Source organism: Hirundo rustica, chromosome 4, assembly GCF_015227805.2.
Source record: "Hirundo rustica isolate bHirRus1 chromosome 4, bHirRus1.pri.v3, whole genome shotgun sequence".
Lineage (NCBI taxonomy): Eukaryota > Metazoa > Chordata > Aves > Passeriformes > Hirundinidae > Hirundo > Hirundo rustica.
In genome coordinates, this window is record NC_053453.1 from 24,945,775 (window position 1) to 24,961,085 (window position 15,311).

The 15,311-nt window shown below is 43.7% G+C and overlaps 1 protein-coding gene across 1 annotated transcript in view; it reads right to left on the reverse strand.

Annotated features, from left to right (window-relative positions):
- Positions 1-9,264, reverse strand: part of MET (MET proto-oncogene, receptor tyrosine kinase) — an 87,095-nt gene extending 77,831 nt beyond the window's left edge. Inside the window, exon 1 of the mRNA XM_040063181.2 lies at positions 9,170-9,264. The gene's annotated coding sequence lies outside the window, so the exon portion shown is untranslated. The remainder of the gene's footprint in view (positions 1-9,169) is intronic.
- Positions 9,265-15,311: the final 6,047 nt, after the last annotated feature.

Below are 15,311 nucleotides of genomic sequence, written 5' to 3' on the forward strand. Positions count from 1 at the left end.
CTGATGGGCTTTTACCCCTGTTAATAGCACATGATGGTGGTCTTGGTAAATACCATAACTTTAGATTTCCCTCTTGCAGCTGGGGAAGGGGTACTGTCTTATTTTTAAGCCACCTCTTATTGCTCCTTGCTGCTTCCTGAAAGGCTTTTTGTACTGTGAAAACAATTCACTGGTTGTTACCTTATTTTTGTGTCCTGCAGGAGATTTTTAGGCGCACATACTCTGCTCAGATAAGCAGAGACCTCTCCCACTGCAGTCAGAGGAACTTTTAAGCCATTCCTGCTTATCGGCAGACAGAGGTTGGCCCAGCTTGTGTTTCACTTCCAAGAGAATTGTAGCATTATTTGCATAAAAGGAGTTCTTTCAAAGCACGTTGTATGAAAACTTGTCAATTTGAAAACAAAAAAAAATGCAACTCAGCCATCTTCAGGAAGCAGCAAAGTTGTCTCTGAGCTCTACCCCAGCTGATTTTATCATGGCAGCTTACATCTGAAGAAGAACAAATACATACTTATTTTGTAAAATGTGGTTTCAGAAGGAAGGAAAGAAAACTCCACAAAACTGGAAAACTGGCCTTCTAACTGAAAGCGACCACACAAGGTGTTTTCCCTCTTTTTAGCCCTGTATGAAAATCATGAGCTTCAGTTTTGCAATTAGGAGGTCATTAATGATTTCTGTGATTTCATGTTCGCTTGTGCTGACTTAGCTTACCTTCTGGCTGGCTCTCACCTCTCTCAACTTCTATCAGTATGTTCTGCATTCAGAACACCTCCTCTCATGTAGCCTTCCATAGTCAACCAGGAAAAAAAAAAAAAAAAAAAGATGACTGTTGTTGGTTAGGGCTTTTTGACTATAACCAGGAGATGGAGAGAACCATCCCTTTCTCACAAATGGACATGCCTTGCAATCCCTCTCTTATGTATACATAAGGTCAGGATAAAAAAAGACAAAAATCAAATGGAATCTGATACAAATAATAACTGAATTCTATGGGATTTAATGGAAGATAAAATGTAATGAGATTTTAACATGCAGTTCTGAAGCACAAACAGATTGAATATTAAATTTCATAGGATGATTCAGAAATTTATAGTAAGGTTCCCATACTAGATTCAAAAGGATTTTCCCATTGTGGAAACTTATGGTGGAGAGCTGACAAGATCCCGAAAATGTCACAGGAGAGGACATTCCCAGAAAAGGAGCTAATTAATCCTCTGAGAAGGGAAAAGGACACAGTGAAATGTTGCCACCATGTCATGTACTCTGGTAACTTGTTTGTAAGGCCAGTATTTGTTTTTAAGGCCAGTGTTTGCAATACCAGGAAAAACAGGCATTTGGGAATTTCACATTCTGACTACAATAGGCTTAATAAACCCTAAATACTAGGAAATGAAGAAATCAAAGTAAAGCATAAAGACACAGTGCACATCTGGGTCCTCTGTTTTCAACTCAGGCACAGTTTCCACTGAAGGTGATTGAATTTACACTCTGAGTTTAACTAAAGGCACCTACATGCTGGCTGGGGAAACATCCCCCTTTATTATTTGAAAGTGCTGCAAACACACACAGTGATAAAACTCATTATCATGCCACACTCCATCCTTGAGCATGTATAGGAAGGCCAAAGCAAAATGTTCAAAGTTTTCTTTCATCAAAATTTGCCTTCATCAGAAGAGTTAAACAACAGTTAAGATAGTTTTCAATCATCTGCGGCAAGCTAAATTGCAACTTCAAACATGAACAACATTTCCCACTTATCTAAATGGATGGTAAATACATTTTTTCAGGGTGAAATCTGGATTATTTTCTCTGATGCTGAAGTGCTTTATCACAGAGGGAGCTCCACATTTGCTCACTGCTTACTATGTTTGCATTCTACCTACTCTTTAAAAGATTATTAATACTGCAACTGTATTTTTTTTTTTTTGCTTCAGCTTTGGGCATTTGTAAGAATGGTATAGAATACTGAGTATTAACAAGAAACATTTTCCCTCAGTAAAAATATTGGCCTCTAATCCAAAGAGCAAAAGCAATAAACCTAAAGAGTTTAAGGAAAGGTTTTACAGGACAGTAATTTATAACACGTAAAATTATTACCCCTTCTCTAGAAGTAGACAGAAAAACTGAATGTAACTAAAGTTATTCATTTAACATTTTCAATTACATCAGGAAAGGGTAATTAATCAACTTTTAACATTAATTCAACTATTAACATCTTTCATTGCCTTCAGTAAAGCTGCCTCGCTCCCTTTTATCCTGCTTTCTCAGACCTAACAGAATCTGATAAATTTGGATGAGAAGACACGTGAAAGTATATATAATAGTACTGATATAACAACACCCATAACTGATATTGGGATATATAATAGCAATAGATAAAGGGATATGTAATTCCCATAACAGAAATCCTAATACAATTTTGAATGTAGAACAGTCTCAAAGATAGAGAGTTATCTAAACCGGAGTTACCCCAACATATATCTAAGACAAATGAAGCTTGTGGAGTAATTTCAGTTTGTTCTTTTCTAGTCATGCTTTGGAACAATCCACAGATTTGGGACCTTTCTCTGGGCCTACTTGGAATGTTGAGCTTACTTGGAAACTTGCTACTTTTATCCTCACAGGTTCATCCACGACACAGATGTGTAGTGGGGGAGAAGCAAACCCCAACATCTTAATAAATATCTCTGAAGGTTCTAAAATTCAGGTGATTTAGTTTGTGTCAATCAATCCAAAATGCACTCTCATTCATGATACAGCTAAAGACAAAATAATAAGTCATGTATATCTCTAGGCATTCACATGGCAAAACAGACCTCTATCAAGCTTGAAATCTCACTAGCTACATTAGTTTCAAAACAAAGTAAAAGAAAGGTGAAGTTCAGCATCCAGCTCAAACAAACTAAAAAAAAAAAAAAAAAAACCCCAAAGAAACAAAAGAAATATTAAGTTAAGAAACATTAAATAAGTAAGTTTGGAATTCTAACTGTAGATGATAATTGTTTTCATCTAACTCATTAAACACGCTCAGAAAGGATTTGTTTCCACAAAATTTACATGAAAATAGATAGTTCCTGCAGGACCTAACAATTTGTACAACTATTAATGGGAAAAATTTTATGTCCAAAAACACATATCAACCTTCTGTTAAAGTCAAAGAAGAGGAAGTCCATTTTTCAAATATGGTGCAGACACACAAAAAAGCAGAGTTAAATCCAGTGCCCATGAAGAGTCAGTGGCAAAGCTCCCGGGGACAACCACGAGGCCACAGTCTTGCTCGGTGTTCTTACCAGAAAAGTAGCACAACCACAAAAACAGGTTAAAAAAGCCAGTTTCCTACGACCCACTTGTGCTGTTGTAGGCCCGAGTGTTTGCGGTGGGTGATAAAGGGACTGGAATTCAGCTGAGGGCATGTTCTGCCAGATGTGGGCAGAGGCAGCAGCCAGCAAAGCTGGGGCTGGGTGTGGATATCCCACACCAGGGCCATGTGGCTCTCAGCCCTAATAAATGCTCGGTGTAATCAGCCCATTAGTCCAGGTTTCTTCCAGTCTCAAGACAGTTGTTTAAAATGAGCATTATTTGAAGCAAACCAGAAACCTTAACACCGTATTTCATAAATAACTGCAACTTTACTGCCTAAATTCTTGGTGGTCCAAGCTTGTTACTATTGTAGGCAAAATGCCTTTCTGAGTCTCATCACCTCTCCTCTCTGAAGTAGGTTCAGCTATGGCAGGTAGGGTACAAGGGCATGCCACAAGGTCACAAATCTACAGACCCCAGATACCAAGAGGCAAGAGTATTATGTATGCTATATTTTTTGTCACCTGCCCATGTCTAAACAGCTGAAAACCCTTCAGGTATTACATGCCATCCTCCTGCAGTAGGGCTACCACCTGGAGGCCACCTGCTGGCCTGCTCTTTCTAAAGAGAAGCAGAAAATTTCACCCGACTCTTCAGCTACAGCCAAAGCTATGATTCTAGATATTTTATAAAAGAAATTATACATTTGGCAAATTTCATATCCTTATGGTGAAAGAAAATCTGGCTGAAGCAAAAAAATTCCTGTGTGGGAAGTGAACAACTTACATCGTATAAAATTGTCAATAAAAATTAATTACTTATTGCTTAAATCTAACTGTCCTCATAAGTGTGCCTCCTCAATTAACTGAGTCTGCTTGTAGTAGTGTAACTGAGAGGCCCCTGTGCTACATCATCAACTCCTGAGCCATGCTATTTTGAAAATAAAAGACCTGTATCCTGTCCAAAAAATAAACTCTGGAGGTGATTTGCCATGTTGCCATTTTGGAATACAAAAAAATACTCAGCCAACACACAGGGGAAGGCTTAATTCCAGCAAACACACACATAAACAGGAAACCTCTCTCCAGTCCTAAGGTATTTTTCCTTCGTACAATGGGGTTCAAAGATGTGTCATCATATAGTTTAAAACAATTACTAAGGAACCTTACCATTTCCAATAGCTTAGGAACAGAGTTGGCTTCCACAGTTGAAAGCCTGTCAGAACTTGCATGGGAAGCACACAAACACTAACAAATATATGCTGGCTTAGGCCAGTGCAGAATTTTTAATCAATAAGCATGTCAAGCTGGGGGACAGGGAGGGGAGGGAATCAATTTTCAGAAGGCAAATGGTAACAACTGTAGATTTAATCAAATTGCAGATGCAATTCCTTACTATTCTCAATATTTTTGAAAGAAAGTAGCTCCATGGCAAAGAATGAATTTCAATAAATGTCACATATTTAGGTTCATGACTGAACTTTTAAATTTATCAAGCTGGGTCACTGATCCTTCACAGAAATGATAACCATACATGCCAAAAAGATTCTGGCACTGTTTAGGTGGATAAACATCAAAATGAAGGAACTGCAGTAAAGGAAAACAACTTACATAAAAAAATCTTATTTCTTTATGGCTACAGGAAAAAAAGATAAGCCAGTGTTACTCTTCAGTGTGAGGCTAAAGCTGCAACGTACACAAGAAAGTGGATAGCCATCAAATACCATGGTGATGGCCATGGCGTGAACACTTGGGCAAAATGAAAATCTTCTGAAAGCATCTGGCAATTTTCCACATGCATTTGCAACCAAATTTATCATGAATTCAAACAAGAACCTTTTGCTGCCTTCCATAAAAAAGGACAATTCCATGTTCATTTTCTTGGAACAAACAGAAGAAACTATCAGAGCTGCAGGATGTACCAAAAACAAAGAAAAAAAAACCAAACAAAAAACCACACACAAACAAAAAAACCCCCCACACAAAAAAAAAAAACCACCCCCAAAACCCAAAACATTTTGTTTAAGAATTTTGAGCTTATTAAACTCCTCAGCATTGCAGAAACTCTTCTGATATTGACAACTACTTGAAAAATTAAATGTTCTGGAACACATGCATCCCTGGAGACTGGCATGCTGGGAGGAGAGGCAGAGGAGAGATTTCTGACCATTCACTGCTTCTGTTGCACCACATGCACCCTAGCACCTGGCTTATGTACACAGCCTCTCCTTAACATACAAGCATTATAAAACTCTTAAAATTTGAGGGTTACAAGCCTCTCAAATTATTTATCTCCACTTCTATTTTCCATGCTCATATTTGGTATACTCAATTGCAACTAATTTAATGAAAGTCCATCTGAGCCAAGGGGACTCATTCACCATCCAGCCACATCAAGTGACTGAAAAAGATCACAGCGTGACTAAAAAGTCCCAGAACAGATCAAAACCCATGGCAATCTACTTGGGAACACTGTGTGCTTCAAAGGAGTTATATCCTGGACTAATGTGGTCTGATAAACATTAGAAAAAGAAAAGAGAGGTAAAGTTAAAATTGGAGGGAAAAAATACTTTATCGTCTTCTTGTACAACATCATAGTTTTCCTCAAGGCAAATAGCTTGGCAATTTGCTAGATTTGTTAATGCTAGAGGAAACAAGTTAGCACACATACCATGTGTTTGAATGCCTTTGGAAATTAGATTGAAACACTGATTTGATTTCCTAAAAGGTATCTTAAACAAGGCAAGGTTAGAGATTTGGAGAGTAATGAGAATTTGTGCGACTTCAAACAGCTCTACATAAAACAGACCTGATATTCTGGGGGGAAAAAGGTCACCTAATTATTCGTTTCCTGAAGGCCCTGTCTATACTACATTTCCCCTGGGTAAGGAAACTGATTTAAAAATGGCTTCTGCTAACACGTTTGCATCAGTTGCTATGTATGAGACAGAGATTATTAAAGCCACTGCTGAGAAAAACACAAGACTTTTGTGAGAGAACAACAGAAACCTCTTCCTCTTAGCGGCAGCAAAAAGATGCCATCCTCAGAGTCCTGCATGGAGCTGTGGCCTTGACTCCTCGGTGATAGCATGCTGCTTGGGGCAATGTGGCGTGACCAGCAGTGGTGTGTTGCACAGGTTTAATTATCAAATACAAGCTTTGCATAGAAAGCAAAATCACCAGCTCTGGCCATAGCAGACAAGATGCACCAGTTGATGTCTCACCTGAGGGCAACAGCCTAATGAAACATAAAGTTGTGCCATCAGCTCAAAGGACAGACAGCAAGGTAGCATCAGGGAGGTAGAAAACCTGGACATAAGGGTTTCACAGGAGCCCACCACAAAGGTGGTGTTGCCACCCAAAATCTTAGGAAGATGTGTTTGAAGTTTCACACACTGCATGCACTCCTGCTTTGGACCAAACAGTTCCTTGTAACCCTCCACTGAATTTTGTGTTTCTGTAGTTTTAGAGAACGCTGTTCAGCTACCCTATCCCTTTCTTGTTCAAGAAATGATGTGTAGTGCTGAGGGAGCCCAAGCAGGATTTCCCTTACACTAGATATTTCACAAACACAGATGGAGATGCAGGACCTCTCCTTGCTTTCTGCCTGAAGCAAATATAGTCTAGACACATCCCCACCACAAAGCAATCGTGGCACAAAGCAGATCTCCCAGTGCTCTGTGACTCCCACTGCTGCAGCTCTGGCTCTCTGGCTACCCCAGCCCAGCATGCTGCCGGCATCAGGTTCCCTTTGTGGCTGCGAAGGCAGGACTGCTGCTCTTGCACTGCAGCCAGCTGTGCCAGTTAGTCTCTGGAGTTCTGGAAGCCAGATTTGGGAGGCAGCAGGCTTTGAATTTCTCATCTGAGTTGAAAAATATAGAGCAGGCATTTGCAGATCATAAAAGAATAAGAGTAGGTGGGTTGCCCCCTTTGCATTGGACAAGCAAGAAGAGGTTACAACTGAGGTAACAGAAAACCATAAACGCAGGAGAATCAGGATGGGAAAGGCAGTCCTGGGAAGACAGCACTTGCTACTTAGTTTTGCATTCATGAGCTCTTAATTGAACCTCTGCTGAATTTTGGCTTTCTGGCCGCCTTGCCCTGACTCAGTGAGCTCCCATCCATCTATGGCTGCACTGTCATCTACACTTGAGCAAATAACATGTCTAGGAACCCCTTTCTAGCCACAGCATGTGCACTTTAGCTTACCAATAAAGAACTGCTATGCAGTGGTTAACCTCTGAAGGAAAAAAAAAAAAAAAAAAAAAAAAAAAAAAAAAAGAGGAAAAAGGGGTGAAAAAAGAAAAAAATCCCTATAGGATAATAAAGACAATTCATTCCCTCCCCGCCAAAAAGGCACAGAAGTTGACGCTCTCTTCTGTAAATAGTGAGATGAATGTTTTACAAAATATTCCAGTTTCCAAATGATTCAGTTTGTATTAGAGGACAGAAAAAGAACCATACAGTGCTGAAGAAGGATTAGGACACAAAGAACAAGCAATACAGTCATTCTCCAAGTTACTTTGTTTTCAACATGCAGCTTCTGCCAAAGGCTAGCTTTTCGCTCTGGCAGTGTATGATCTGTAAACATTTAACCAGCTCTCTGAGAAACATGTGAGACACTTTATCTTTCCTGATTATGAATCCAAACCTCTTAGATCTAAAATAAAAAGACAACAAAAAAGAGACACCATCCTCTTTTTGCAGTTGGACAATGAAAAAAGCACCTGTGGGATGAAAGCAAATGAACACAGGGCATAGGTTCTTCGGGAAACGCATGCACTGCAGCTTGAATAAACCTCCTACAGGTTACAAACGCACAGTTTGTTAAACAACACCGGTATTTGATTATTAATACCTATTGATGTATGTACAAAACTTCCAATTTCTAAGGAATGCTTTCCGTACTTATAAAGCCCGAGACCACATAATTTAATGCTGACATGGAAACAGTGGTGGAATGCCATTATATGAGCCTTTTGCGATTTGTTTGCCGTTCGAAGCAAATTCTGCTTTTAAAAATGGGAAAAAAACCCAAACCCCGACAACAACAACAAAAGCCATACCGCAAGGAAAACTGTGAACGCCGCGCAACCATAAAGTACACATCCCCAACTTGGGGAATCCCGCAGGCTCACCCTGCGCCGCACGGAAGGCGGTCGGACCGGCCACCACAAACGCGGAGCCGCCGTCTCCGAGTTGGAACTTCCAGGCTGCACCGCCGGACGCTGCCCCGCGGCGCGCTCCTGCCGCGCCCGCTGAGCGGGAAGGGGCGGGAGGGGCAGCGGCTGAGGCTGCGGCCAAGGGGCCGCTGCCGGCAGCATCCCGGGAAGCGCAGCCCGCCCTGCCCGCGGAGCGCTGCCCGCCCTGCGCTACCCCGCCCGCGGCAGCGGCGTGGCGGCCGTACCCGGCTCCCGGCGCCCCGCGGAGCCCGGCCGGGGCCGGGGCGAGCCGGCAGCCCCGCACCGCTATCACCTGCCCCGCGGGGCTCGGCCCGCCCCGGGAGAGCGGCGGCGGCGGCCGCGGGCGGTGCCGCGCTCCCGCGAAGTTCCCGGGCGGGGCGCAGCGCGGCACCGTGCCGCTGCCCGCGCTCCCGGCTGGTCTCGCTCCCCGCGTCCCCCCAAGGGCGCCGGTCCTTACCGGAGCGGAGCGGGCTGCGCGCCGGCACCACCGCCGGAGGGGCGAGCGCTGCGCCCCGGCGGGCTGGGCTGGCTCCGCGGTCCCGGCCCGGCGGCCGGCCCAGCCCGGGCGGGCGGGGCGGAGCGGGGCGCAGCCCGACGCACCTCCACGGCCCCGCGCCGCTCTGCCGCTCCCCTCCACCCCGCAGGCTCGGGCTCCCCCCGGCCCCGGCCCCGCGCTGCCGACCCTACCTGGGGGCGGCAGGGGCTGCGCGCCCCGGCGGGCAGGAGCGTCCCTCCCGCACGGCACCTGGGCTGCGGAGCGGCTCTCCGCGCCCTTCCCTCAGGCGCCTCCGCCGCGCTGGTGGCGGCTCCCAGCGGTAAATCAGCCGGTCCCCGCGCTCCCTCCGCCCCTCCGGCGCGGTCCTGACCTGCCTGTGACTCACCACATCGCAGGAGGCCGGGTGCGCCGTGGGGGGGGGGAAAGGAGGGAGGGGGGGGGGCTCCTTCTCTCCCTCCCCCTCCCCTCCTTTCTTCCCCTCGTCCCTCCCGGCCAGGTGCCCCCAGCCCGGGGGCAGGAGGGATGGCTGTCCCTCCCCACACGGGGAAGGCCAGGAGGGGAACCTTGGCGGACCCTATCCTGCACCTCGGCGTTTTGAGGCCAAGTGAGTACCAGCAGTGTGCCGGCACAGCCTCTCTCCTCAGTCCCAACAGCTGGGCACCCACCATCAGGTGTCAGTGCCTGACTGATGCTAAAGCCTAACCTGAGAGGTCAACCCTAGGGCATCCCTAGGCTTGTCCCGAGACACTCCCCAGGTTGTGTAGCAGTGAACAAATTTAGCCCATATTGCACTATCATGGTGTCAGTGCTGACTGTGCTTTAAATGTCTATCCACACGTAATTCAAGTAAATGACCTCAATTTATATAGACTGTCAAGTAGCTCTCCCCCCCCCCCCCCCCCCCGGTATGTGCTTCCTACAGAGTACTAAACTGCGCAGGTTGGGGTTTCTCCCTCACAGGGTTTGTGAAGCAGATGATGACCTCATCTTTCAGAGGTGCTGAGAAACTGAGTCACTCAGCAATACTGCCTGTGCAATGTACACTTGTGGAGCTGCCGAGAGACTGCAAGTCTCAACACTGGGGCATGCAGCAAAGGATCCATCTTTTTTTTCTCGTAACAAGTTTCAGCAGCTACTGATTTAAACCAGATTTTAAGTGAAAGATTCCATATTCCAATAGAAGTTACTGCAGACATCTATTTTCCCTTTGCTTGCTTCCTTTTTTGGCCCCAACTCTTCTCCCCTTAATCATACCATGTAAACCAATGAATGTTTTTCATGAGTGAAGTACAGGGAACTGTAAGAAACACTGCCCAGTTTCATGATTAACCATGAGAAAAATGTCAGACCTTACATCAAAACATTCTGTAAGGAAAATTCAATATTGTGTGTATTTGTTTTATGCCTTGGATGTCACCGTGATGTGTACAAAGACAAAGCTGTACATTAGAACAAAATGTTTTAAAAAAGCAGTTAGCCAGTCTTCTGCTAATCTTCAGCAGTTTCACAATTTATCTGTCTCCTCTTTCCTATGGACTTGCCGGCAGTAGTGATAAAGATATCCAACCTAGCTATAAGCTGATTCTGTGCAAAAACAGATGTGTGGTTGAGGGCAGCCTTACCCCCGGCTTCCCCTTGAGAGGAAGTTGTAACTGCAGTGAGGTGTCTCCTCATTCTCCTCTTTTCCAAGCTGAACAGACCAACTGATCTCAGCCACTCCTCAAATGGCTTCCCCACATAAGGCCCTTCATAAGAGCCCCTCATAAGGCTCTTCACCCTCTTCATTGCCTTTGGATGCTCTCTAGCAGCTTTATAACTTTCTTATATTGTGTCACCCAAAACAGCCCCCAGCACTGGAGGTGAGGCTGCCCCAGTGCAGAGCAGAGCAGGACAATCCCCTCCCTTGCCCAGCTGGCATGTTGTGCCTGATGCCCCCAGGACATGGGTGATCCTCCTGGCTGCCAGGGCACTGCTGACTCAAATTCAGCTTGACATCAACCAGGACCCCCAGGTCCCTTTCCACAGCGCTGATCTCCAACTTCTCGTTCTTCAGTCTGTCCATACATCCAGTGTTGTCCTATCCCAGGTGCAGAATTCAGCACTTGTCTCTGTTAAACTTCATGACCGATGTGATCTCATTTCTTTGAAGTGTCTGGAAATCTGTCCATTTACTTCCATGACCTTTATTGCAATTAATACTTAGTAGTAATTAGAAAAGGAAGAAACAGTGCCAGCCCCACTGGGGAAGAGCAGGGCTACAATTCGACCATGCTGCTCGCTGGGCTTCAGTTAGTGTTAGTCAGTCATTGTGCACATGTACAGCCACACCAGATTTGGAAGAATCTGCCTTAAGGATTTGGAAAGAAAATGATAAAGAAAAAGATTTAAATCCAGAGTTCATCCTAAGAACAGCCCCTCATGTTATCTGTTCTTAGTTCGCTCCTGAGCTCGCTGTGCACCTGCTTGGGCTGAACAGCCAGCGCCCGGGCTGTTATCAGTGGGACAGCCTGTGCTATTCTAAAGCTAACAAATGAATTGTCACTAACATAAAAACGAGAAACAGATGTTTCCTTTCCATTTTCTCCATGCTGATGCCATGTTATTTTAGGTCAGTTTTATGAGACAGTGACACTGCACTGAGACTTTGATGATCATCTGGTACTCCTTTCAGCATGCTTGCAATGATATATGTCCACCATGAACAGTTTCTCAGAGGCCTGAAGCACCTTTAAGGTGCAGTTATGGGAGAAAAAGAACCTATGGCCTTCTTATTCATCATCCTGTTTCTTTATAGGTTTTCCTAACTTCTCCCTCCTGAGTCCAAAAGGAGCTGGTCCTCTTCAGTCTGGCATAGGACAGTATGACACATTTTAGAAAGCTGATGACACTGGAAAAAACAATTCAAAAGGGTGAAGGAGAGTCTGTGAGGGTGATCTATTCAGTAAGAGAACTGGAACGCACCAGGGAGGGTATTGGCACATGCTTTCCAGCCCTGACGTGTTTTGAGATAGGAAGCTGATGAGAAAACCCTATCGCATTTCCAAGAATACAAATAGAGAGTTAGAAAAATGAATTGCAAGGCTATGTTGAAGTTAAACTTTCAAGTGTAAACATGAGGAATGAAAACACAGGATGATTTATATTTCTGTGCATTGGCAGTAGTGCATCTCAACACACTACACTTCAGTTTTATGGGTTTCATTGTGACTTCTGTTCAGAACCTAAGAAGTTATTTATCATAACTACAGGTAGGAAAATGAAGACTTACGTAGACTTATGTATCCAATTTATACTTAATTTCAATAAGAAAAAAATATATTTAAATACTTCTGAAAATCTGGATCTAACCACATTTTCTAAAAGTGCAGAATCAAACACAATCGATTCTGCATTGCTGCAGAACCACACTCTACTATATGGCACCACAGCTATATGGTATCATCAGGGGATTTACTCTGTCCTCTGCTGCAGTCATTCACACCTTTGGGAGCAGATATAAAATGCAAATATCGTGAGACTCCAGGAACTTCTGGCTTAGCAGAGCTTACTCATGAGTAAATGATTTCAGAAGGAGCAAGACAGCGGAAAAGAATTAATTTAATGCTTAAGAACACACAAGACAAAGATCTCTAGAGCTGAGCTTCATAGTGGTGGGTATCAGATACCCTCCTGTCACAGAACCCTGCAACAGGAACTCAAAATAGCTGAGTCTGATTCTCCCTGGAGGTTGATAAACAAAATTCTTATTTTGCCTTAGGGGAACCCACCCATCTGCCTCACAAACTGGTGATCCAAGGGGAAAATTATACTTTAACAGCCTGTTGGGGTGATGTGTAGCTGTATTTCCAGTAGACCCTTATTCACTGGAAGGCAGCCTGGCTGCAAATGCCAGGAGCAGCTCAGGGAAGGGGTTGTGCCTGAGGCACATTTTCCTGTTACTACTTTATCCCTTCAAGTCACTCTGACACAATCTGTCTTTCACTGTCTTTCCTGGGCTCAAAAAGCATGCAGTGAGCAGGGAGACAGTGTTGAGTGGGGATTGGGCTTCCAAGAAAAAATGCCCACGGTGTTGTTTGCCTCTCTGGAAACCAGGCTAAATATCAGAATTGCTACTTAGATCTCTAGATTCCAAAGATTTGATCATCACTGCATTTTATTATCTAGCCATTTATTAACTAAGCCCATAGATTCTGAAAACTAAATAAGTACATTCTGTTTGTTTGTAAGAAGATCAACAATGTCACTGGAAGAAATTTCAGCCTGTGACTGGTGGTTGCAAAAGTCACTTGCAAAGCCAGGGACTTTTATATGGGAATAGAAGTCTCCAGTTAGAAGTCCTAATCTCTACCCACTGAGCTACCCTGGGCAGTTCTCCATTTGTATGGAAACACAGATCATAACCAAAGGTGTTTCCACCTATTGCACTGTGGATGATAGGTTATTTCTGAGCAAAGAGAAGACTTTTGTTTAACTTGATGATGTTTTCCTCCTTGTTTGTCTTTCTGCTTGTAAATGAGCACCACAACTAGGCCATTCTAAAATCCAAATGGTGAATGCATCAAGTGTAATTCTTGAAAATGGAGGAACAAATTTATGTGGTTAGTGCATCTGAAGTCCGGATTGCTATGCCTCTGTGCCCTTTTTGTGCCATTCCCAGAGCCTTGGTGATCACATGGGAAACTGGTACATGAAGTTCAGGAATCCAGCAAAAATTAATCACTCAAAAGAACAAAGATTAGTTTACAGATAGATTAGCTCTTCAAATCCATCTGCTATGCAATAATGTGAGTGCAAGTGCTGCAAAAGGACGAGGTCAAAAACCAAGGAGGAGGGTGGGCTCTTAGCATCCAAGATTTACATCAGCTTAACTGGAGGGGGCACCTCACCCCCCAGAAGGAAGGGGAGGAGATGGTATGGATCTCACTGCTCCCTACCTGAACCTTGCCTCCTTTCCTGGTGGTGTTGAAATACATTAAAACCCTGAATACATTAAAACCTCTGAACATACAAACCCAAGAAATAATTTCAGGGATGGCAAGCTGAATAGTCTTTGTGTTCTGAAAACGACAGAAGTGCAGTAGTCCTTGGTGCATGCACTGAACTCAAACTGCAGCAGAAAAGGCTTTCCAGCACATGCTGTAGTGAACTTTTCTAGCATAGCTAAGCATGAACTGCTTCAGGCAAAAGCACAGTGGCAATATCCAAACCCAGTACCATATATGTACCACTTTGGAATAGTAGATTTGTTTGCATAACAGAAAACAAACCTGATGATACTCAAAATTAAAATATTTACAAAGTGAAGAAATCACTATGTATAATATTCATATGTTGCACACTTAGTTAAAATCCATAACTCTTTCTTGTCGTGTTTTTAGTACATTTTAAATGAATTCCAGCACCACCACCCCCTTAATTTCAACTGCAGATGTGTTGCTTTTGTTTAGTAGTGAAATCACTCAGATTTTTATATTTCCAGGATTATTTTTGGACTAGCTGCTAGAAAGTTTCCTATAGTCTCTTTTAAGTCTGATTCCTGTAATGCAGGGGCAGCCTTTCTCACACACCACCACCCCCCCACCCCCCCCCCCCCCCAGGTTGTTATTTGTATTTACAAAGGGCATAGCATCCAGACCATTGAAAACCAAAAATCTGCCTGTTTAAGAGCACAGGAACAAATCCTGCCTCCAGCTATGTGTGCACCTGGTGAACAGGGGAAGGGTGTGACTATGCTAACATGTGTGTGAGCATGCATGAGCAAACATTTCTGATTCAGCCTACTTTTGGAGGACATAAGCTTCACCAGAGATAATCAGATGCCTAAAATTAAGCAATTGCCTAAGTTAGGTGATGCTGAGTGCCAGGGGCATTTGCAGCCTGGCTTTTGCAGTTGTGCTCATCCTTGCAGGTCATGACACAGCTCTGCAGTTGCCATTCGTACAAGTAATACTGTTGGTGAGCTCCTGTGCACTGAAAGAGAGCCATCTCCTTCAGATTTCTCCTTTGTCTTGAAAGCATCTCAGAATGCTACTGCTTAAGGTAATGCTGCTGTAAGGACTACCTCCAAGGAATGGAACAGAGATTTTGAGGAGAAAAAGCCCTTTATTTTCTGCTTACCTACTTCTCGCATTTATAGCACTTTGTTTTCAAATTAACTCAAAGATTTTTTCCTCAATATTTTTTTTTTTTTTCCAATGTGTGTGAGGGAGGAAAGAACTTGAAAACCAGAAACCATCTTCATAAAACTTCCATAAAATGCCAGAGAATACAGAAAAAAATGAGATCCCATATCAATCTATATTTTCTTGGCATAACATTAGCATGTGTCAAGAG